Genomic DNA, 26,161 nt, shown 5'->3' with positions numbered 1-26,161 from the left:
AAGTCATCCAGCTCACTGTCATCAGTAGCTAGAGGAAAGACCGCCCAAAAAGATTTTCATAATTATGACAAAGTCCACATTGGACCAAATATAATTTGAAGGAGCATCTGACTTACACGTTTGTAGCTCCTCACTGTTATTACTGCGGCTTGATGACATGGTGCACAGTACAGGTTGTGGGGGAAGGACTGTTGAATTAAATGTTAAATGTTTTTTTTAAAGAAACTTAAACATTGAAATTCCAAACATTGTTATATTATATGTATTTTATAGATTACCCATCATTTTTCCATGGCTATCCAATTGCATTTCAGTATTTGCAGGAACAATATTGCAGGATTCGTCCTTTGTTTTCTGGTTCCTCGCCACATTGTGATGGTGTAAAATATTTCTTTGTAGAAATATATGGTTGGAGGGTGTGGTCATGTTGAGGAAATAATTATTTTTCCTCATTCCTGAAAACAATTGTTCTACACACTGGCTGTTTATTTGACCAACAAGCTCAGGCACGTGTCCGATCTTTCTAAGGACATCACTTGGATCTTGACTGTTGCTCTGGTGGAAGACATCACTAAGAGCATAATGCTCCGATGAGCCAGTTAGTGGGTGGCCATTTTTGTCTTCTGGCACCTTGGGGTTCTTCAACCAAGGCATATGAACTTTAAGCTTGCCCTCTGATGCCTGCTTAATGTTCTCCACAGTTGGCTCCAATAACCTCCCCTGAAATGGTTCAAACGTGTCCGGCTGTCTTCTGTTGGCATGCACTGCTAATCCCCTCGCGTAGTCATAGACTGAAATGTTTGGGAAGTGTTTCCATGACAGCAGCATATCAACATAGTCACGTGGGCTCTCTGCTCTGAGATTGAATTTTACAGAGTACACAACGCCACACGGGCAAGTGATGACAGCCAAGCCACCTACAAGACAACAGAAGTGTTTTGTTAGTAATCTCACAATATTCATCTTTGCGCTCTGAAAAAATGCCTAATATACGTAACTCGATGATAAAGCTGTTGCTCATTTACACAAACAAAATTATTGTCAGATTAAATTAAACAACTATTGGATTCACATATTTCACTCACCAGAAGCCCCCCACACCTTCTGAAAGACTTTGTTGTAAGTAACCCTATTGGACATTTTTTGCTGTAATCGGACCACAAGGTCTGTCTTTGAGCCCTTGTTATCCAACCCACAGGCTTTGCAAAGAGCCCTTACTGCCTCTACCTGTTGGGAAAATGCATGTTTTTTATTATTTATTATTGAGAAATTATGTTTTGTGTCACATAAAAGACACATATTTAGTTAAGTTGTTTCACATCAAACTTACCTTCAGGTTTAATACTTCGTCAACCAGGCGCTCTTCAGTTATTAGCTGGTCATCAGCCTCAGTGCTTTCCAGTTTGGGTGTATGTAACTTCTCAAACTCAGTGTTCAGGACATGTGCTGAGCATCTGGTTTGGGGACCGATCCATGGTGCCCAGTGGTGGTAGCTCGGGGCAACAACAAAGGGGTTCTTCTCACCTACTATTGAAATAGTTGCGTAAAGCAATTTGTTTAGAAAATGATTTCACATAATCTCAAACAGAGACAAAACATTGTTATTCTTAAAAGCTGGTTTGACTTTGTTCATGACTTACATGGAATTAAACCTCTGCTGAGCATTTCTCTGGTCACAGCGTCCCAGAACTGTTCGATGTCCACATGACCATCATAGTTGTCTGGTGGGCTTTCAATGTCACTGACTGGTAAAAAAAGATAGATATGATGTTGGTGTCAACATGAAAAAAATAAATCATGGGAGCATGCTGCTACAAAAAAAATCCAATATTGTAACTGCATTATAGTTACAATATTGTTGAGATGACAGTAATTTGGAGAAAGCCGCTATTGTGAAAGCGTTGAGTGAATACATTTTGTGAAACAACATTTTATCAAGCTCACCTGGCATATTAAATACCCCTTTTTTGTGAAGATCCATTACTATAACTGATGGATTGTATCCACAGGATATACATGCATACATGTATTCATGGTCAGTTAAAGCCTCGAAGTGTAAATAGGCCTGCAGAACCCTGTCCTTCCCCCTGGGAAGGACATTTTTTCTGTAGCTTCAAAAGTGTCAAGAAGTCTACTGACAGCAGTGTGTGTCTGGAAAAATGGAGAGAAATGCAATTAATCATTTAACAATTCAAACATCTTTATTTTAAGATACTTTTGTTATTGAGTCCCATTTTAGGTCAGCCCTGAAACACTACTAGCCTGGCACCGCCCGCCTACGTACTTCCGCTCAATTTTCAGTATCAGTCTGGGCCTGTGGTATATTCGTAGGTTTTCTCCAGACAGATTTTTGCCGGTCCAATCAGCGAACAGAGGGAGTGGCTCAGAAGCCGGCGCATGAAATATGTCACGACCAAACGTTATGCGTTTTGGTTAGCAGATCCAAAGTGGTACTGGCCAGATCCAATAGTTTGAAACTTCAACAGACACCCGCCTTCAAGTGAGTTAACGTTTGTCAATTGAGCGATTCCAGACCTTGTGTACAAATGAAATGAAGTACGATGGTCTGGTAGGACCAGGCTAAAACACTACAGCTTGGACAATAAACAATACTCATTTACAGTTTTAATAGATTGCGTGAATCTTGTCCTTTTGTTGCTGATAAAATAGGCTGTGTCTATAATGGGATATAATATAATGAATATTATATTTTATAATATTCATTATAAAATATAATGAACTATGTGAGGTGACTATGGCAAGATAGTATAAGGTCATAATGAGGACAATATAAACAGAATGCTCTACTTTTCTACTGTATCATAGTTTATGTATTTAAGTTAACACAAAATATACAGAGTAATGTGGTTTCACCTGTATTCCATTCCTTAACGACAGGCACAAGTGCAGGGACAGGATCAGATGGTCGTCAAAATTGTGGACACCATCCTCCCACTCCTGGTACCTGTACACCATGTTGCAGTCCAGGCATACTCTCCTGTAGGTTGATATTCCTTAGAAAATGTAATACCACAATTGTTGAATATCTTATGCTTGCCTTCTCAGACCAGTAGAGAATATTATTTTGCTATGAATTGAATGTGGCATCATGATTTGATTTGAGGTATGAGAAGCATGAAGTAATGAAAGAATTACCTTCAATGAAACTATTGGCTTACAGAATCCTCCCTTTAGAGGTTATCAGTACAGGGTCACTGAGCATGCAATCACATTCCGTACATGTGGTTTCTTTTGGAATCAAATGCCTTGGATAGCCATTCAACACATGGGCATCTCTGCTCTGTTGTATGAGAGCCTGTGGTATTTCAGCAGGGAGCTTTTTATTCGCCGCGATGTACTTCAGCATTCTTTCTACCCCTTTGTCCCTTGGTGGATAGTTTCCCTCTTCCCGCTGACTGCCGTCCTGCTCTGAAGTCAGTTGTGGTGGTAGGGTTCCCTCTGAATCGGTGGACTTCAGTCTCCTAAACAAGTGCCTTTTTGTTTGAAAAAGGTGCCATTTACCTATGGCTTTATGTTTGCATGCCTGTTTTGGTTTGGCGCAAGGACAATGCCAACTATTTTTTTTGCTGTCATAAGCTACAATGGTCCTTTGAAGCCTGCTATAATAGGACACCTTGGGCTCGTACACAGAAATGTGGTACTTGGCTGGTGGTCCACCGATTGTGAGTTCCAAAGACAGGGGCACACCTTCAGCATCTGCCTCCTTTTGCCGCTGTATGAGGCTTGCTTTCCGCTCCTCTCCAAACCATTTGTTTTGAACCATCAAAACCAAGGATTCCTCAGATAAAACAGGAACTTTGCTCTCTGACCGTGGGCAGTATGACAGTGACCTTAGATGATGACATTCAAAGGGTAATATCCTGGATCGTACGGCAAATTCTGCATTCAGTTGGCATTGGTTCAACTCACATACAATTTTCTGTGTCGGTCCCCATGTTTTTTTTATCACGTGTATGGGTGTTGCTGGACCATGAAACGAATTTTCAACCGCAAACACACCATTTTTTGGATCGATGCACTGACATGCCAAATGTCTTTCTTTCGAGACAACCTCAAAAGAATCGACGTGCTTCCGGCGTATGTGTGTCTTGTAATTCTTACGGTTTAATTGGAGGTTGCAGTGTGAACAAGTAACCTTTGCTATTTGTCTCACAGGAGGGACTTGTCCCACAGCAGGGGCCACTGGGGTAACTGGAGGGGTCGCTGGGGTGACTAGAGGGGCCACTGGTGTGAATGGAGGGGCCACTGGTGTGGATGGAGGGGCCACTGGAGGGGCCACTGGTGTGAATGGAGGGGCCACTGGGGGGGCCACTGGAGGGGCCACTGGGGGGGCCACTGGTGTGGATGGAGGGGCCACTGGAGGGGCCACTGGTGTGAATGGAGGGGCCACTGGGGGGGCCACTGGGGGGGCCACTGGAGGGGCCACTGGAGGGGCCACTGGGGGGGCCACTGGTGCGGATGGAGGGGCCACTGGAGGGGCCACTGGTGTGAATGGAGGGGCCACTGGGGGGGCCACTGGTGTGAATGGAGGGGCCACTGGGGGGGCCACTGGAGGGGCCACTGGAGGGGCCACTGGTGTGAATGGAGGGGCCACTGGGGGGGCCACTGGAGGGGCCACTGGAGGGGCCACTGGTGTGAATGGAGGGGCCACTGGGGGGGCCACTGGAGGGGCCGCCACTGGTGTGAATGGAGGGGCCACTGGAGGGGCCACTGGGGGGGCCACTGGAGGGGCCACTGGAGGGGCCACTGGTGTGAATGGAGGGGCCACTGGGGGGGCCACTGGAGGGGCCACTGGAGGGGCCACTGGTGTGAATGGAGGGGCCACTGGGGGGGCCACTGGGGGGGCCACTCGAGGGGCCACTGGAGGGGCCACTGGTGTGAATGGAGGGGCCACTGGGGGGGCCACTGGAGGGGCCACTGGGGGGGCCACTGGGGGGGCCACTGGAGGGGCCACTGGGGGGGCCACTGGGGGGGCCACTGGAGGGGCCACTGGAGGGGCCGCCACTGGTGTGAATGGAGGGGCCACTGGGGGGGCCACTGGAGGGGCCACTGGAGGGGCCACTGGGGGGGCCACTGGAGGGGCCACTGGGGGGGCCACTGGGGGGGCCACTGGAGGGGCCACTGGGGGGGCCACTGGGGGGGGCACTGGAGGGGCCACTGGGGGGGCCACTAGAGGGGCCACTGGAGGGGCCACTGAAGGGGCCACTGGGGGGGCCACTGGAGGGGCCACTGGAGGGGCCACTGGGGGGGCCACTGGTGTGAATGGAGATGCCACTGGGGGGGCCACTGGAGGGGCCACTGGAGGGGCCACTGGGGGGGCCACTGGGGTGACTGGAGGGGCCACATGTCTCTCTGGAGGGGCCTCTGGGGTGTTGTGCGATTCCAGGTGCTTTAAAATCTGTTTTCGGTCCATAATTGTTATTGCACAATTACAACAATGAAAGTGCGTCTTCTTCCTGCAATCTAAACCGCACTTTATGATTGTGAACTCTGAAAGAAGAAATATACAAGATAAACAATTAATAATAACTGCTTTCATAATGGACATATTTTAAATAGTGTATTTAAAATGGTATCAAATATATAATAATAAGAAGAAGAAGAAGAAGAAGAAGAAATTAAGAAAATATACCTCTGTATTTAACCGAGGCATGGCATGTGATGTGATAGTCGATAACACATTTTGATGCTTTGTATTGGCAGAAGGGGCAGTGATGAAGACCGCTGCAGCTGTCCAGATGTATTTCAGGGCTCTCGCCATCCGCAATTACACTGACGTGTCTCTAAAAGTAAGAGAAAATCAGTATAAACATAAAAGCAGTTTTCTACAAAAAAACATTGCAGCGTTTCGGTTTTCTATTTTTCGGCTGCTTTGTATGAGATGGCGTGTGCATATACACGATGTAATTAGACTAAAATAATATTGATATTCGATTTCTGTGGACTCTTATGAACATTTCAAGACCCAACATGAAGTATCAACTCATTGCTAAGGATATCCACAACGACGATAAAGTAAGTATGCACCAAGGGTGGGGGAGGGTGAGGGGGGCTATTTTGACCTAAGACACTAGGATATATTTGATCTATATTCACTAAACATATTTATTCCACCGAATGGTTGACATTGGTTGACACTAAGCTTTCCAACGGTGTATGACATGACTATATCACTCAACCTTATGATGCTGAAAATTGACCTAGCATGTTGGGGGGAACATGCTAGGTGTAACTAAAACTTTCCCGCCGGCGGGAATTGACGATTAAGTAGTTAACAAGACATAATACACAATTGCATGAATATTACTAAATATATTAAGCATTTTGACAGTCTCACTTACTTGCATGTTTTAGCCATCACTCGCTCGGGCGGGCACACTCTAATTTCTAGTAATTTCTGGTAAATTTCAGCTAACGGGATCAGAAATGCTGTTGATGCTGACCAGTCCTCCTCAATGTGAACTGAGTGCCCGCCCCCTCCATGTGGACTGAGTGCCCGCCCCCTCCATGTGGGCGGAGGGCCGGCCCCCTCCATGTGGGCGGAGGGCCGGCCCCCTCCATGTGGGCAGAGGGCCGGCCCCCTCCATGTGGGCGGAGGGCCGGCCCCCTCCATGTGGACTGAGTGCCCGCCCCCTCCATGTGGGCTCCGTCTGCGGGCTGCAGTCAGGGGCTTCTCCGGCAACCCCCAACACGGTCTCACTCACGTGCAGGCCCCCACCCTCGTGTTCTTCCAAGGCCCTCCCCCAGCTGACCTAATGATTCCCCCCCACACTGATTGACAAGAAGAACATTGCAATATATGCACACAGAACAACTGGCATAACGGACAACGAAATACAATGCAACACATAACACACAAACTATTTAACTGTCCCAGGGTCGCTACAATATCGTAAATACGAATTCGTTCTCAGCCTATTTTTGCCATTTATTTACCGTGTTACTATTGCAGAATAAAGAATAAATTCATGCATTATCATTCAACTTGAACATGTGTTTTTAAAGTATAGAGTGGTGGAGAGGGATGACGTATGTTGGCAAACCCGGAAGTGAGCGTCGCCCTCGGTTCCCTTGACAAAAAGCCAACAGGTTTTCCATTGGATTTTGGATTATTGCAGAAAAATCCTCTACTCCTCAAAAACGGAAAATAAATAAATAAATAAAAATAACCGTGCTCCAAAGAACGAAGTGTAAACCAATGCATTCTGAATGGGAGTGTTTCTCCGATTTTTCCATGCTACACAACGAAATGTAAACCCATGCAAATAAAGACTTCATGGTCATAATAATTTAAATATCATTAATCTACTACTGAGTGTGTAGGGAGGTATTCTATTTTTTTCAACGGGGCTGAATCCAGTCACTTGACCGTCATGGTTGCTATGGTGGTTGCTATCGACCGCCCCCTCTAATACTCGTGGCTCTAAAAACCACGCGGCAAAGGAGCTGCCGTCAATTGGGTTGTTTTTGTCGTAAACTAGGGTCCGATGGTTGAAAAATAGAAAGATATTCCAAGGTATCCTTAAGAGGCAGCTAGGATGTGTTTATTTTCTGCAGTTTAGACTTCTTCTGTAACTAATTTTTGAAAGCAAAACACCAAGCTCAATGATTTAACGAGGGAGGGTTATTTTAAACAATTTATTAATTCAATAAATATTTGTGAGAGGTCATTCCTTCTCCTGATTTTACTTCCTATTTATGTCTAGGGTAAACCCCTACTGTCCACAAGCATCCCCCTCCTCCCCATATGGATTTGGAGAATTGTTGCCACGTCCCAGTGGTGGAGGTATCATATATATGAAAGAGGGCATTCAATTATACTACAATGATCAATTAGGAGGCCGAAGCCCTAAAGGAAGTGATGCAATAGGTGACTGCAGGTCGACAACATTTAAGTAAGCTGTACTTTGAGGTCTCTTATATATCAAAGGGGGTCTCAAAGGACGCATACGCTTCAACCTGTGGCTCCAGCCCTACAGGAAATGATTCAGCAAGTGCTCCATCTCGTTGCACCTGCACCCAGCGGCTCGCTTGCAAGATTTTGACCTGAAGTTCTTCCCAGACCTACACCGTAGCCATCCAACCTGCATATCTGAGAATCAGGCCTCTCTTTAATAATGACAAAAAGTTATGAGAGAAATACACATTAACTTTTGTCTCATAAGCGGCGTGGTGCCGGCTCCTTTTGACCTTTTGACCCCAGACTTCAAAAACGTGGCCACAGGCCAGCTGTGTCTACACACCTTAAGGCGAGACACAGGTGAATAGGGTAAAAATCTTAAATAATAGGTATCACCATGAAACTTTCTCAGTTGATTACTCATGTTTAGATGAGAAAAAAATGTATACATTTTTTTTTGTATTTTGATGTTTGAATATGCAAATTAGGTATTATCTCATTAAATATGCGCTCATTTGCATAATGTTTGAAAGAAAATTGATCATGGGATTAAGCCAGGTTAAAAATTCCTTTTCCCTTCTGTTGACAATATTAGATGGGAAAAAATTACAGAGGGATTTATGGATATCTACTTTTGTTTTCCTTTAAATCAGAAAATACTGTCAATAGCCTTAAAAAAATCGATTTTCGCCATGTTTTTGAGGACATAATGTTATAAAATTCAGGCTAGGAATAACATATTTACAAATCCCTCTGTAAATGTCTTCATAATATAGTTGGGTACAAGACTGGAAAGTTTGGTGTATATAGGTTGAACTGAAGTGGAGATTTTTTCCTTGGAGTATGAGAAAAAACTAATTTTGAGAAAATCGCATTTAAAGATTTACATTGTAAAATTCCACACATTTCTATTAGAAAAGCATTCCTTGCAAGCAAAACAACTAGTCAGGCCCATAGTAATAACAATATGCAACATCCCAAGTACATGAAAATTGATAATTTATTAACAAAACAGGTCTACCAACTGTAGACAACCACACACACACACAGATTTTCCACCAGAACGGCAACTCTGCAACCAGAAATGCAACAACACTTTACACAAAATGTACAAAAAACAGCCACCCTAGTGTTAACAGCCTAGCTGTCCATGCCTGCACCGTATGTTGGCCCCTCACCCCTCTCTTGTTGGTGCCTAACTACCTTTTTAGCTGTGCTAAGAGTCTTTCTACGACGTTTAACACTCTCTGATTGTATGGTGTCAGCTTTAGCAATTCTCAACATGTCGGTTTCCTTAATTGTGGTGATGGTGACAACAGTGCTTTCAAGCCATAGCTTTTCCATCACAGCAAGCATGGCAGAGGCCCCCTCATTAAAAGTTGAGATGGCCATGCTTGCTGCTGCCTCCACTCTACTCCTCCCAACAAACACTGTTTTGGGACAGCGAGCCCATATGACGGAGGTGAGGCACTCATTTGCATTTTGAGTGCCACCATGCTGCATGCGCTGCAGCAGGCTGTCGCTCGACATGCGGTGGTACACGGGGAGAAGCTTCTGGCCCACATCCTTGGACAAAAAGTTCCCTGCATGGGTACTGTGGCTCTCAGGTGTTTCCCCATTTTCCTCAGCTCTCCTGTGCCAACACCAGGATGGGTTGCACCTATTGTGCAATGGGACCTCATCAGTGGACATGACGTGGAGGAGACCAGCCCATATTTCGTTTTTCATGCTGCAGTGTTTCCCCAACGTTCACACAGCAGCGGCACGCCGCCGCTGCTGGATTTTCTCCGCCGCTGCAATAAAAATCCTTCTCCTAATTTTTTTTTTTTTTTTTACGTAGCTCCTTTTAGAAAATATACAGCGCGTAACGTCAATTGCGCAGCACGCGGCACATCGTCACGTAACCAACATCAAAGAAAAGGCTACCCTACACGGTTGCAAAGTTACATTGATTCCAGCAGTAGCGAGTGAAGCGGAAGATCGAAAAAAGAAGGAAAGAGAGAGACAGACAGAGAGAGAGAGACAGACAGACAGACAGACAGACAAACAGACAGACAGACAGAGAGAGAGAGAGAGAAAGTAAGTTGCTAAAATGTGTCGCTACATGACCACCAGTGTTAAAAACCCTCTGAGCCCAATCATTTTATTGTATCTATAAACCGCAACCTCCGTGCCGTTTTTCCTCTATAGTATTGTGTGTGTGCGTGTAGGCCTATGTGTGTGTGTGGGTGTTGTCGCTCTTTTTGGGATCACTCATAGCCTTTACAGGAGCTTATATCCAGTCAGGAATTTATAGCCTAGGTATTTTCGGGAACTTTGAAAAATGAATCCATACTGTTAGATCCGATGTTGTTCTTTATTGCCATATAAAATCTGTTTTCATCGCGTATTTTAGTTAGGGATTTATGCTAATCGCCTGTAAGCATGTGGTCATTAGCATAAATGCAGGGAAAAAACCTAAGGACTTCTTAAAAGATCATGAATAGTTTCTATTATGTATAACTTATATTTATTTTATAATTTTCTCATCACTTTTTGACTCCCAAGACTAAGAAGAAGTGTTTTAAGCAATAACAAGCTTAATCAATTTGCCTTTTTTGTGTCATATCAATAAATAATTGTGAGATATTATTTGCTTTTCTTTTTTTACTGTCTAATTTATAATTGCCTACATTCAAACGACATCACTGCAGCACACATATTCTGATAGTCCAGGTTGTGACCCAAATAAGTGATAGCTTGACAGCTATGCATTATAAGGGTGATGAATGAAATCTTAATAAGAGAATAAATCCAGGCGAACCAAAACATCTCAAAAATGGCTTAGGGCTCAGAGGTTAAAAGGCTGGTACAAGCTCTTAAGGGATGCACTGTGCACAATGTATATATGTAACATAGTTAAATAATATATATTACATTTGCAGATGAGTCTTAAAAGCTGGGTGATTAGAAAAAGAAAGGCAGACGGGGACAATGGAGGAGCTGAGGTTAGTAAAGCAAATCAGGGAAGCAAACTTTCAAGCTAATGAGAATTGTATTTTGGATTTGAATGCAAGGTGATATTATTTGAACATTACAAATACATGTACAGTATATAGGGTAATTTGAAGGAATCAAATAAGATGTTCTAGCATATACTTGTTGTTTAAGTGCTCAAGTTTATAAAATACAGGTAGACCAAGTAAGGGAGGAAAGAGAAGTGAGAGAGAAGCAAGGAGAACAAGAGAGAGAGGGTGCAGTGGTAGATCCTGAACAAGGAGAGGGACAAGGAGAGGAGCAGGGAGAGGAGCAAGGAGAAGAACAAGGAGAGAAGCAAGGAGAGGAGCAGGGAGAGGAGCAAGGAGAAGAACGAGAGGAGCAAGGGGCATCCGCAGCACAATCTAAAACCCGCCACAGGCTGTCTGGGTGGGACCCTAACTAGGTTGATATCCCCAGGTTCAAGCCTTGGTTGTACTACATCCATGGTCATGGTGAGTATTTAACATTATAAATTACCTTAGTGAGCAACCATATTCATTTTGGAAAAAAATGAAATATTTAAAGTCTTGTTACTTGCAGGAATGTTTTGTCGCTTGTGTCGTCAACACAAGAAAGCACCCAAAAGAGGTGTGGCCAAGAGACCATTTATTGAAAATGGGTGTGAACTTTATCGTGTTGACTACCTGGACAAACACCGTTCAACCCAACATCACCAGGACAGTGAGAAATCTCACTCTGCATTGATGCAAGGTAACATTTTGCATATATGGTCTGTAAATAGACCAAAACAGGTAACCAGCATACTTGCATATAAGCTGTATTTTTATCTATTTTTTTTATTTTTATGTTTTGTTTCCATAGGATCAAGCTCAGTTTTGGTTGCCCTCGAACCGATGATGGTGATGGAGCATGAGGCTGTGATTGGAGGTTTTAAGTGCCTCTATCACCTCACAAAGAGGGAGCAGGCACACCACACAAATTACCCTGCTCTCCTTGAACTCGCAGAGCTACTGGGGTGTGATTACTTCAAAAAGCTAAAGGTAAATGCCATACTTTTAGTATATATTTTTTCTTTCATTCAACATTAACCATATCTGTTTCATTTTTATCTTCTTCAGATTGGGAAATATGCAAATTATACAAGCCATCGAATCATTGATGAGATGCTAGAAATAATCAACACTGTGGTGGAAGAGCCTATTCTGGAGGAGATCCGAGCATCTGTGGCCATCGGATTGGAGGTGGATGAAACCACAGATGTCGCCATAAATCGTCAACTTGATCTGCATGTTAGGCAAGTTTGTTTGATAAAAGTACAAATTATTTAATTAAATATATGTAAAAGGTGACACGTTTGAATTGATTTTGTCATCTGTCTTTATCAGATACACTGATAAGGAAGGGCAGCTGTTTAGCCAGTTCTTGGACCTGATCAGTATCCCTGATGGCAAAGCTAACACAGTTGTTGCAGCCATCAGGGATGTTCTGAGAAAAAAGGACATTCCTACATCAAAATTGTATGGGTTAGGTACAGATGGAGCTGCTGTCATGACTTTTATGCATATTGAGCTGATTCATTAGTATACAATTATCCCAAAAAATTACATTTTACAAAGTTAATGGTTTCGACTTGATGCAGGGAGACAAAATGGAGTGGCCAAGCAGCTTCAGGACAGCTTCCCCTGGCTGGTGTCTGTTGCCTGTGCGGCACATCGGCTTGCCCTGTCCTGTAAGGATGCCTCCTCAAATGTGCCTTACATGGGAACCTTCAGGGACCACCTGCAGCAGCTCCACCTCTATTTTCGCAACAGTGCGAACAGAACATCTGTTCTGAAAGCAGCAGCAAAGACCCTGGGCCTGGCAGACCTAAAAGTGAAGGCAAGTTATGCAGAAAGAAAAGCAAAAAAACAAAAAATGGGTTTTATGCTTTCATCTCATGAAAAAATAATATTTTTCAGGAGGTGAAGGACACACGTTGGCTGTCACAGCACTCTGCCATAATGAGCCTGCAACGCAACCTTGGTGAAGTTCTGTCTGCCTTAGCGGAAGAGTCAGCAGTCAACCGTTGCCCACTAGCCAAGGGGCTATACTCCTTCCTGGCAACATATAGATTTGTGGCTGCAGTCTACCTGCAGGCAGATGTACTCCCTCACCTGGCCTGCCTTTCCAAATTGTTCCAGAAGGAAAATGTAAATTTTCTGGCTTTGAAACACCAGGTGAGATTTTATTTGAAATGCTAGAGGCTCTTACTTTCGGCTGCTTTTACAATAAATGTATAATCCCTGTTCAATTAGGTTCCTGTGACGATTGCCATTTTGAGAACTATAAGGGATGCGGGAGACCATCAGCCTCCTGGATCATTTCTCTCACGGCTACACCAAGACCTTGATAACCCTACAGGGTTATCAAGTTTTGGTGTAGTCCATCAGGAGGAGAGGAACCGGAGACACAGAGGCTCCTTAGAGGAGCACAGCTGAGAGCAACTCTGGGTCAGATTTAAAAATCAGGTACAACAAGTCTTGCAATTGCTATTAAAAGCTCTATATTAAGAAAAACAAACCAATATGTTTTTATTTTATTATTATGTTTAGGTGATGGAACCTTATCTCGATGCGCTTGTTGAGAGTTTGGAGAGGCGTTTTGGGAGTCTAGACCTGCTAGGAGCATTCCATGTTCTTGGGCCTCAGGCTGCCAAGGAGGACGAGGCTGTCTGTGTGAGGAATCTAAAACTCCTGTCAAATAAATTTCTGACAGGAGACCAGGTGATCCAAGAGTGGACCTCTTTCAGGCAACATATCCTGATAGGAGCATTTCAGGTATGAACATAAAAAATTGTCAATAGGTTTGACAGGTTTTGTAGCTTAATTAATGCTCATTTTGTTTCAGGGCATGGACCAGCAGCAGATAATGACGCGACTGGCGTCACAGATTGACGAGTGGGGTCAGCTTTATCCTGGACTCAATAAACTGGCTGCCATTGGTCTCACAATTCCAATCTCAAGTGTCAACTGTGAGCGTGACTTTTCAACACTGAACAGGGTAATACACCAGATTATTATTATTATTAACAATGATTTAGTTATTGCCTAACTTCCACCCACCAATGGTTTACTATTTGTTGTATTGTAGGTGAAGACTGACCTGAGAAACAGGCTACAGGGAGAGCATCTGGCGACTTGTTTGAGAGTCAGCATCAATGGCCCCCCCACCACCAAATTCCCCTACAGAAGAGCACTGGAGCTCTTCTTTAAAAAGCCCAGGAGAATTAAATGCTCCCAGGCTGGATGTAGCCTTTGTGGATGAGCAAAAACTACACAGTTCTCCGTCTGTTGTCTTCTTTTGTTGTCTTCTTCTGTTGCCATAAATTGTCAACTTGATCTGCATGTTAGGCAAGTTTGTTCGATAAAAGTACAAATTATTTAATTAAATATATGTAAAAGGTGACACGTTTGAATTGATTTTGTCATCTGTCTTTATCAGATACACTGATAAGGAAGGGCAGCTGTTTAGCCAGTTCTTGGACCTGATTATATTTGCTTTGTGGCATTTTTTGTTTAAATATTACTATACAAAAATATAAAAATCTGTAAATGAAGACACAAAAGGCAAAGTTACAACACCAATAATCCCATCTACAGTAATACACAGGACTGTTTGAATAGGATTTAAGTGCATATTCTCCTCTCAAAGTGCACCAGATTCATGCATTCCAATGTAAAGGGTACAAAAAATTTTAGGCCGGGGGAGCATGCCCCCGGACCCCCCTAGAGGGTTCGGGGACCACACCACCGCTGCTGAAAAAGAATCCTGCGGGAAACACTGTGCTGTCAATGGATCCCTGGTTGTTTAAAATTGCCCCCCCTGTAATAATTCTGTAGAGTTTTACATTTTTTGGCCGTTAATTTTCCCAGACCCTTCCCCCCCAATTTGCGTTCACCACTTAATTTTCTAAGGGCTGTGCCCATGCGCTTATGAGCGTGGTTTATGCATTCCAACTTGTCAACCTCATGCTCTGGGTATGGGTTGAGGGACACCACCCCCCTGAATGCTGCGCTATCCCCATCTGACAGCATCTGGGTGTACCTCAACTGGTGACGAATTATGGACCTGGCCCACATCCTCTTCGCTGCCTCCTGCTCCATAGCCTTGCTAGAGCCCTGAAAGTTCTTTGCACAGTCGTGCTTTTCCCTCCAGCTCTCAATCTCCTCCTCTGTAATCTTTCCCTCATGCCTGGCAGTTTCTTTGAGGGCACATCCGTGGCAATATGAGGATAGGACCTCAAAGTCTATCACTAGACCAGTGAAAATGTCGATGCACACCCCTATGCCATAGTGTGAGGTGAAGCCCCTTTTCTGCCTGGTGCCATCAAAAGATACACTGATGTTGATTATTGCATCTTCATCCTCCCTCAGCAACTCTGCCACATCTGGATTTAAATCAGCGTAGACCTGCCTGACTTGCTCCCTGGTCCTGTGCAAGGACTCCAGACCTCTCTCAATTTCCGCTGCTATAATGAAATGTAATTTGTATCAAGAACTGTTCATTTGGTTTGGTTTTATTGATACAGGTCACATTTCTTTCACTTGTGGCAAAAACCTTTTTTTTGTTTTTTTGGATAGGACCAGGGATTAGGTCAAGAACAGTCACTGGGGCAGTTTGTTAGATAAGCTGAAAGTGATACATTGAATAAAAGGAATAAACGTCAGCTGTCCCTAATTTTACACTATGCAAAATTGTGTGATTGCTTAGCAAATAGCCTACTTTTATCCAAGCAGACAGACCCATTACTGTGTGCCTGTGTGTGTATGTGCGCACGTGCGTGAGAGCGCCCTTCTCCCCCCTAACTCCCTCCCTGTGTGCAACTATGGGCCTAGGTTTGGCCAGTGAACTAATGTTGTCATAAGGTAAAGCTATCAGATGGAAAATAATTCACTTCAATGTCCTGCCATGTACTAATTTGATTAGAAGGTTTATATTCTTTGTTTTTGCCACTGAATCGAAATCTTAACTGTAAAAGTAAAACTGACCAACACAACATAATGAATGAGATGACTGTTTGTTCTATTCTTATAAATCCATCCTTATTCCAACCATAGAAAACAAATACTGTTACAGAAATGTCATAAAATTATGTCACAAGGTGCTAACCACTACACTCATTAGGCTATCTCTGTCATTAGAAATTCTACAAACTGCTTAAACTTTTCTGACACAATCCTGTATCCATACCTGTTGTTGTAGAATTAATAATAACTTATCTAATTCACTTCAACTAGCTAAAAAGCAAGAGGAATCGGGGAGTCCAGGTCAAGTATAGATGGAGAGTTTATTGCCACCCGCAAACGAGAGACAACAAAGCTGAATGGTATTCGCGAATACACACTACCGAATGAATCCCGGACAGCTCCTTATATCCCCAATTCTTACACAATACAAAGTTGGACTTTCATCAAATATAGAATTTCCCATCAGGGTCATACTGTGTGGATGTCAGCATACTCCTATGTCTTCTGAATCCCAATGTGACCTTAGAACATATATTATCCTTATACAAACAGAGATGATGCACAGGTGTGAATGTAAGCATTGTCTTCAGAGAGTACATCAATATGGGAGTAGACTGGACTCTCTGACTGATGTATCACATGGCCCATCAGGTGAGAATATCCTGGACCCACTCACTGGTGTCACACAGCACACAACATCTAGGTTAGAGGTGATCAGCTCTTCTCCACCATTAAAGTATGTATGATATGTAGGCCTAATAATAATCATAGTTTAACATAGAATGTAAGGTTAATTTCTACCACATATCCCCCCTTTGAGGCTTGCCAAAGCCTCAATAAAAGAAAACAATAATAACATCTCTATTACTTAAATTTCCCCATGTCCCCTTTATCTATTAATTAGTCTATGAGATCATGTGCTGGCAAGTGGATCAGAATAGCACCACATCTGGCTACCTAGAAAAAACATCGCTAATCTAAAGCAGGAATTTCAACCTGCATCCAGGGATCGCAACCTGGCGATGAAAAAGATTGCCAAATGTGGTGTATTATGTCCAATATTCTTGAGTCCCGCAAAGTATTCATAAAAAGATCAAAAAACCTATCTAAACATAACACCACAATGTTTCCACACTTAGAATACAACCAAATCAAATGTGTACCTAAAATACCCTCATAAAAATCATAAAAATCATAACAATATGTTTTCAGCATGCATTGAAAATCATCATTCTCCAAAATATGTGACATAATAGTAAACTAAAGATTAATAATTTTAAAAATATGCATCGTGATAATGTACCCAAACATGGACATTTCAGCATTTGAAATTTTGAGATTGTCTGTAGGTTTGCACTGAACGGCTCAGGTGATGATGTCGTTGCGCAGGATACACGTGGGGGGTTTTGGACAGAGTCATAGATGTTGCTCCTGTCGGCTGAAATCAAGCCTTGTAGATCACGAGGCCGGCTCACATTGAGAGGTTACTAGCACATCACGTGAGCCTCCACCTGGTGTTTGATATATCACAGTCCAATGTTCGTCCCTCCTTGGCAAGGGCATATTTTCCCAACCGTCCAGTAGGACCGGGTCGGGCCTCCTTTGGATCCTCTTTTGTGCCTCCAGGTTCAACTGGATCTCCATGTACTCTTGGATGACACCTGGTGCTCCTTTAGCACTCACTGCTCACAGGCTCTCCATCCGTCCTGAGAAGGGGTTATTGATTCCGGAGTTCTCTGCCAACTCTAATCTGAGGCACTATAATCCTTCCAGCGCCCTGGCCACCGACCCATCCAGAGCTGTGTTGTTGGGGATAAACGCACAACATGTCGCCCCTATCATCCCACACACCCCCCTAGGCTCTGCCAATGCATAACCAAGACTAGCTTAATTTGATAGATCATTCAGGAGATGGCATCTAATTGTTCTGATAGTCCTTCTGCTGTAACCATGGCAAATTTGACAAAACGTTGCTGATTTTATATAGATTATACAATCAATATTTTTTGTGAATGGTTGAACACAAAAACAGAATTCATTCAAACCCCTGCCACTATTTAATTGCATCATGTGGCTGTTACTCCTTGCTTGGCGGAGGTAGTTTGTAGGCTCCGGGTGTGTCTGCATATGGCTCTGGAACTTTGCGTTTCTAATGTAGAAATACAAACTCATGTACAGCAGTTAGTTGTTCAAAAACATATTTCCTTTGATTCTATTTTTAATTGTTCTGATGGAAGTCCCTTATGGGGCCCTTGAAATGTAAGTGAAAGCATGAATCTAACCGTAAGCATTATGTGCAAAGTTAGCTGTGTCATTCTATTAGCTTGTATGTGATAACTCAGTATTGCTATAGATATTGATTGATGTCTAATTGATATCTCTCAGAGAGATACAAGGTACTCACCTTGCTTCTGGAAACATTGGACCCGAAATTTGTATGTGTTTTAAATATGTTTGTATTATAATTGATAATGCCTCAGTTGCATTCCTTCTTAAATGTTTTATGTGTGTATAGATGGGTGTGTGTGTGTGTGTGTGTGTGTGTGTGTGTGTGTGTGTGTGTGTGTGTGTGTGTGTGTGTGTGTGTGTGTGTGTGTGTGTGTGTGTGTGTGTGTGTGTGTAATAATTGCATCTAACCAATTCTATTTAGTGCTTGAATAAGTGTTTGCTGAATATACGCTGGCCCATTGTCTGAACTTATCTCTGATTGAATTTCAAACCTTGGCATGACTTCTCTAGTCAGAAACTTGAATACTGTAGCTGTACTTTGGTCTTTTGATGGGACTGCTTCTACCCATCTGCTGAACCTGTCAAGGATAACTAACATGCACAACATGTCAACATAGTTCATGCCCAAATGTCAAAATGGTCCTTCAGGTGTGGGAATGTGTCCCAATGTAGCAGTGATTATTTTTCTTACATTGTTTTTTGCACATAATTTATACTCATTTAGTTGGTTTATCAATTATTGTTTGTAATTATGGTGAAGAAAAAACCTTGTTTTCTAATTCTCCTCAACACTCCTCAACACCTCCCCCCTTGCGCAATGGTCAAAACCATGCGCACTTAAATGATAAGCCAACCTAACAATGCCGTTGGTGGAACCAACGTTGGAACTCCTAACCTTAACCATCCGTAAACTAACACCAATCTATTGGGAAGGGAAATCGAAGCCAGTATATCCAAAACCAAAGGTTGATATTGGTGGGTTTTACCATCAGCCGCCCTGAAACCACGCCGTTACCAAGTCATGCACTAAACCGAAAAGATTTCATGGGTCAGCAGGCCTTCATGCCTCAACTGTCAAATAAAACGCAACATGCCCTGTCCCAATACCACCACCTCTGCTGCTGGGGCTGCCATATCTGACTCCTGTTCCCCCTCCACCTTTCACCCTACGGCTCTTCCTATGATGGTTGCAGTTTGTCACTTCATCATCAAGTGAGCCAGTGCTCACAGTGACTGCCAAGTAATCGTGACTGTGCCTGTTTTAGGTTGTCCCGGTCTTCAAGGTGGGATCTTACCCGTCGTTGGCTAACCAGCCTTCCATACTGGCTTAGTGCAGGATGCCGTGCCTGGGATACAATCAATCCCCACCCATAAGGTGGTTTTGACCACAAAGTGGAGGGATGGAGACAGAGTCTTCAATCACAATTGCCCATGCAGCCAAGGCTGTAATGGACACACCAGAGCAGCTACAACAACAACTAAAATTTGACCCTGTGTGTGCGGGGGATATATGATGGGGTGAATCTAAAGGTAATTCATCAGAGCTAAAAGTATCATATTATCAAATGTTAATATTCTACAAAAGTGTTGCAGCAGCAGTCATGGCATTTGAAAGGTAAACCCACCACTTCTGAATGTAAATTGAGACCTAGCATGTAGGATCCCTTCCCAGCAGATGTAGCGTTAATCCACCTATGGTCCTTAACTAAGGAGATGTGAAAATAAAACAAAAAATCACAATATTAAAACTTGCATTTTCAATATTAGGCGATTCACTTCTGTGTTAACCGTTACTCATAATCATAATTCCCTTTATTATTCCACCCGATTGTCCTATACTCACTATTTAAATTGGGCGATCTAATCTTATTATATTATACCTATTGTTTGCATGTTTTGTCTGAAGTAAGCTTTTGGTAGCCCTTCGTGTATTCCATCACACTAAGTAGGAGAGCATTCTCCCCTGCCTCTGTGGCCCTAACACACAAACGAGAGCAGGCTCAAACACACACCCTTTTTTTATTATATTTTACTTATTTAATTTTAAATGACATTTGTCATTGTGGATAACATGAATTCATAAACTTGTATAATATTTTAACGTACTCATTTAGTCTAATTTTTAAGTATTTGGTTATTATTTCTAGATTGTACGACCACTTTTAATAAATGTCCGTTATTATCGTAATTCCTTAGGAAATATTTTATTTGTGTTGTTATCTTGGCACCTAGACCTCGTCAGGTCCAAACACCAAAACAACATCCACCTATCCACTGCGGAGTCCAAGGTTTGGGTAAGCTGAGCTCCTCTTTTGAGGAGTGCAACTGTGTTTACCCTGAATTCTTCTAATAAGAATCCCCAGCGCTGGTAGCCCCCTGGACTTCTGTGGACGAGCGGTGTGCATGTTATTGACAACATTAAAAGCTAATTGTTCATTTTATGGAGTCTAGATAATTACCCTTAAAACCTGTGATTACCATGTAGTTCTAATACTTTGATACTGGGCTCTCCATTGATTTATCACCTCTGTGTCCTTTACATTAAACTTATCACATCCAGAATCCTCTCAATCCTCTCCCTTACCCAACATGCTGTAACCCTCTGAACCAACCAACCTGGTCTCACAGGAATCCGTGTAATGTCTACGGACGCTTAACTCGAAATCCGTAGCCACATCACGGAAACACGCCGATTTCCGTGATGTGGCCACGGAATTCGCTCCAATGCAAGTTAATGACACTGATGTTCCGTGGCTCACACACGGATCCCCGTTTCAACGAGCGAGTCGTCCACGGGGATTAATTCAAAACCCGTGGTGGTCTCACTGAAACACTTAAATTGTCCTTGATGTGTCCACGGAAGTTGCTCCAATGCAAGTAAATGACACTGATATTCCGTTGCACACACACACAGATTCCCGTTTCAATCTGTGTGTGTGCCAAAGTTGACCACGGCGGGGGCATGACTCAAAATCCGCGCTGGTCTGACGGAATCACTTAAATTGTCCGTGATGTGGCTACGGAATTGGCTCCAATGCAAGTAATTGTCACTGTTATTCCGTGGCTCACACACGGATCCCCGTTTCAACGAGCGAGTCGACCACGGGTGCTTAACTCACAGTCCGTGTTGGTCTCACGGAATCACTTAAATCGTCCGTGATGTGGCCACGGAATTTGCTCCAATGCATGTAAATGACACTGTTATTCCGTGGCTCACACACGGATCCCCGTTTCAACGAGCGAGTCGACCACGGGCGCTTAACTCACAGTCCGTGGTGGTCTCACGGAATCACTTAAATGGTCCGTGATGTGGCTACGGAATTGACTCCAATGCAAGTAAATGATAATGTTATTCCGTGGCTCACACACGGATCCCCGTTTCAACGAGCGAGTCGACCACGGGCGCTTAACTCACAGTCCGTGTTGGTCTCACGGAATCACTTAAATCGTCCGTGATGTGGCCACGGAATTTGCCCCAATGCAAGTAAATGACCAACCCGGTATCACGCAATTGCGTGTTCCTGCGCACGAACGTAAATCTATTGAAGCGTGTTCCCGAGCACGATAGTCCGACTTTTTGCGTGTTACACAAAACGAAATGTAAACCAATGCATTCTGAATGGGAGTGTTCTAAGACAATTAACGTGCTCCACAAAACGGTACGAGAGAGAGAGAAAGAGAGAGCGGGAGGGACAGAGAGAGAGAGAGAGAGAGAGAGAGAGAGAGGCTTCAGAAAGGGTGTGCGCAGATAGTACAGTGCACCCTAGTTATGTTTATGCCAAAACCTATATATATAATTAGGCTGTGGAAATTGCAATAAGTTAAGAACACAACTTCGCACGTTGAGCACACAGCCGTGTGACTCGTTTATTTTGTAAAAAAGAAAACCGGAAAACAAAGCGTGCTGAAGGTAAACAAATCCAGCATGGTCTGTGACGTCATGATACGCACGTACTCCTTAGGGACCGCGATCCCTGAACCACCAAGAACGTAAATGACATGCAGTAAACAACAACACAATTGAAAGAACAACACATAACGAAATACTGTAGGTGAATTATGTTACGGTCACTACAAGGCTATAATTATATTATTGAGCGTGTAATGAGACAATCTATAGCCAAATTGTCGAAGATGCCCGAGAATCTTCGGGGATATCAGCATGGGAAATCGGCGAATCAGACCCATGAAGGGGGGGGACACGTTAGTTGAGGGGGGGGGGGGGACACGTTTGTTGAGGGGGGGGGGGGGACACGTTTGTAGGGGGGTCAACTGAGAACCCCAATTCCCAGAATCCCCCGCGGCTCCGGAACACGGCGTAGCTTATATTAATCTTTATTATCTGAATGGGAAATGCAATATTTTAGGACAGATACACCATTAAACGCGTTTCTAATGACATTTCTAGCGAGAAATGTACATTTTCCTTACATAATCTTCAGTCAGTGAATGTGTATGATCTTTATTAATCTTTATTATCTGAATGGGAAATGCAATATTTTAGGACAGATACACCATTAAACGCGTTTCTAATGACTTTTCTAGCGAGAAATGTACATTTTTCTTACATAATCTTCAGTCAGTGAATGTGTATGATCTTTATTAATCTTTATTATCTGAATGGGAAATGCAATATTTTATGCATGCATGTTTCAACGACGTCAGGTTGCTTTCGCTAAACTAGCAGCTCACGTGCTTCCTGCGTTTGTGTTATTAAACTGTTACTTTATGTAACTTTTAATGATATCATCTTGTTAGAAACACGTATATCTGAGAGCCAACCCAGTCGCCAAAAGCATACGTTGACAGTGTAGCCTACTTTTCGTGAACACTGGATTACGTCGCATTTCAACATAAAATAGCGTGTTATACAGACACACACACGCACGCACACGCACAGACACACACACACACACAAGCACACACAAGCACACACACGCACGCACAGACACACAGACACAGACACAGACACACACACACACACACACACACACACACACACGCACACGGCGCATTTCGCTGCTAAAACAACAACAAAAAAATATTCCCTCAAATATTATTACTTTCAAAACGTTGGCCAAAATGGCCAATAATATCATTTTTTATTTGGGATGCTTCTAGGACATTTTGGGTGGATTTTGAACGGTATGTGGGGGGCACGTTTTTTGCAGGACCTGGCAACCCTGCGCTGTTGCCCGAGATCTGGATCCACCCCGGCGTGGTACCGTCTCCTTTTGACCTTTTGACCCCAGACTTCTGGGGGAATTATTTCTGGGGAAATGTTTAATGGTAGTAATTAGCTGTCGAAATTGGAGGCCTTAATCAATACTGAGCAGCTATTGATTTGCCTCCCGATAAAGATTTGTCACAAATGACATGTTATTTAGCATCTACACGTTGAGCTGAGTCCAATGACACCAAGAACGACACTCTAGCTAATGGTAACATGAGATTTACATGGTACACCTAGGTCTAGGACATGATCTCGGTGTAGCAAGAGGCCGAGCTTGATCTCATTGGACTCAACTTAACGTGTAGATGCTAATTAACATGTAATTTGTCAAAAATCTCCATCGGGAAGCAAATCTATAGCTGGTCATTATTGATAAAGGCCTCCAAAATCGACAGCTAATTACTACCCCGAAACATATTCAAATATGATCATGTGTGGCACTCTTGCAATCGTCTCGAAACGTAGATGTCAAAGGACACCTTGTTTGCTCTGTTGCACCACCGGGAAGATATTTTCATACTTCTAATGGATTGATTCATATTTTAAGGTTCTCGGAGTGAGACTTTAAGTGGCTGCAGCAGAAGTGTTGAGACGAAAGATGATATCAAGAGATTTATAGAATATTCCCATTCACATTATGATTCTTCGTCGTAACATCCGACCAAACATCCTTTACATTCACAGAGCGAAGATTATGAAAGTCCAGGCTCAGCAAGTGCTCCATCTCGTTGCACCTGCACCCAGCGGCTCGCTTGCAAGATTTTGGCCTGAAGTTCTTCCCAGACCAACACCCTAGCCATCCAACATGCATATCTGAGAATCAGGCCTCTCTTTAATAATGACAAAAAGTTATGAGAGAAACACACATTAACTTTTTGTTATCTCATAAGCGGCGTGGTGCCGGCTCCTTTTGACCTTTTGACCCCCGACTTCAAAAACGTGGCCACAGGCCAGCTGTGTCTACACACCTTTAGCCACAAATGTACAACTCCATCCCACAAAAAATGGGGACTAGAAACTAACCTCTGTCTTATGTACATTTACTGTACTGTTGGAGGTCACGCCCCTTTGCCGACCTTTTCGAGATAGCTAGGGATGCTAAAATGTTTACACACATTTCCCGGGGCCCCGTGTACGACATATCCGAGATTTGGAGTTCTAGTCCTTAGAGAAAAAAAGTTTTCTCAAATGGAGTGTCATTTGGACAAAGCCCCTCAGAAGTGTAGCCTGCAAGACCTAATGGTTCAGAATGTGGTGGAAAAACAGTTTTTGAGATAGGAAGGTCCTACCGCCCTGAAATTGTAATACCTTATTCTAGGGCCTAACTGGGACCTCCACACCGAAACTTGGCCCGGTCGGACCCCGAGGGCAGGAAGGGGGGGCCTGCCCTCGGGGTCTGACCGGGCCAAGTCTCGGGCAGGAAGGGCCCCCCCTTCCTGCCCTCGGGGTCCGACCGGGCCAAGTTTCGGTGCGGAGGTCCCAGTTAGGCCCTAGAATGAGGGGCTTTGTCCAAATGACACTCCATTTGAGAAAACTTTTTTTCTCTAAGGGCTAGAACTCCAAATCTCGGATATGTCGTACACGGGGCCCCGGGAAATGTGTGTAAACATTTAAGCATCCCTAGCTATCTCGAAAAGGTCGGCAAAGGGGCGTGACCTCCAACAGTACAGTAAATGTACATAAGACAGAGGTTAGTTTCTAGTCCCCATTTTTTGTGGGATGGAGGTGTACATTTGTGGCTAAAGGTGTGTAGACACAGCTGGCCTGTGGCCACGTTTTTGAAGTCGGGGGTCAAAAGGTCAAAAGGAGCCGGCACCACGCCGCTTATGAGATAACAAAAAGTTAATGTGTGTTTCTCTCATAACTTTTTGTCATTATTAAAGAGAGGCCTGATTCTCAGATATGCATGTTGGATGGCTAGGGTGTTGGTCTGGGAAGAACTTCAGGCCAAAATCTTGCAAGCGAGCCGCTGGGTGCAGGTGCAACGAGATGGAGCACTTGCTGAGCCTGGACTTTCATAATCTTCGCTCTGTGAATGTAAAGGATGTTTGATCGGATGTTACGACGAAGAATCATAATGTGAATGGGAATATTCTATAAATCTCTTGATATCATCTTTCGTCTCAACACTTCTGCTGCAGCCACTTAAAGTCTCACTCCGAGAACCTTAAAATATGAATCAATCCATTAGAAGTATGAAAATATCTTCCCGGTGGTGCAACAGAGCAAACAAGGTGTCCTTTGACATCTACGTTTCGAGACGATTGCAACAGTATCACACATGATCATATTTGAATATGTTTCGGGGTAGTAATTAGCTGTCGATTTTGGAGGCCTTTATCAATAATGACCAGCTATAGATTTGCTTCCCGATGGAGATTTTTGACAAATTACATGTTAATTAGCATCTACACGTTAAGCTGAGTCCAATGAGATCAAGCTCGGCCTCTTGCTACACCGAGATCATGTCCTAGACCTAGGTGTACCATGTAAATCACATGTTACCATTAGCTAGAGTGTCGTTCTTGGTGTCATTGGACTCAGCTCAACGTGTAGATGCTAAATAACATGTCATTTGTGACAAATCTTTATCGGGAAGCAAATCAATAGCTGCTCAGTATTGATTAAGGCCTCCAATTTCGACAGCTAATTACTACCATTAAACATGTTCGAAAATGCTCATGTGTGGCACCGTTGCAATCTCCTGGAAGCGTAGATGTTGAAGGACACCTTGTTCGTCCTCTTACGCCACCGGGAAGATATTTACATGCTTCTGATTGACTAATGAATTGA

General features: G+C 43.4%; 1 pseudogene; it reads right to left on the bottom strand.

Annotated features, from left to right (window-relative positions):
- Positions 1–267: 267 nt before the first annotated feature.
- Positions 268–26,161, bottom strand: part of LOC115553800 (uncharacterized) — a 37,442-nt pseudogene continuing 11,548 nt past the window's right edge.

This window comes from Gadus morhua, chromosome 11, assembly GCF_902167405.1.
Source record: "Gadus morhua chromosome 11, gadMor3.0, whole genome shotgun sequence".
In the NCBI taxonomy this organism is placed as follows: domain Eukaryota; kingdom Metazoa; phylum Chordata; class Actinopteri; order Gadiformes; family Gadidae; genus Gadus; species Gadus morhua.
The sequence above is the reverse complement of the archived record's forward strand: the minus strand, read 5'-3'. Positions and strand labels throughout refer to the sequence as shown.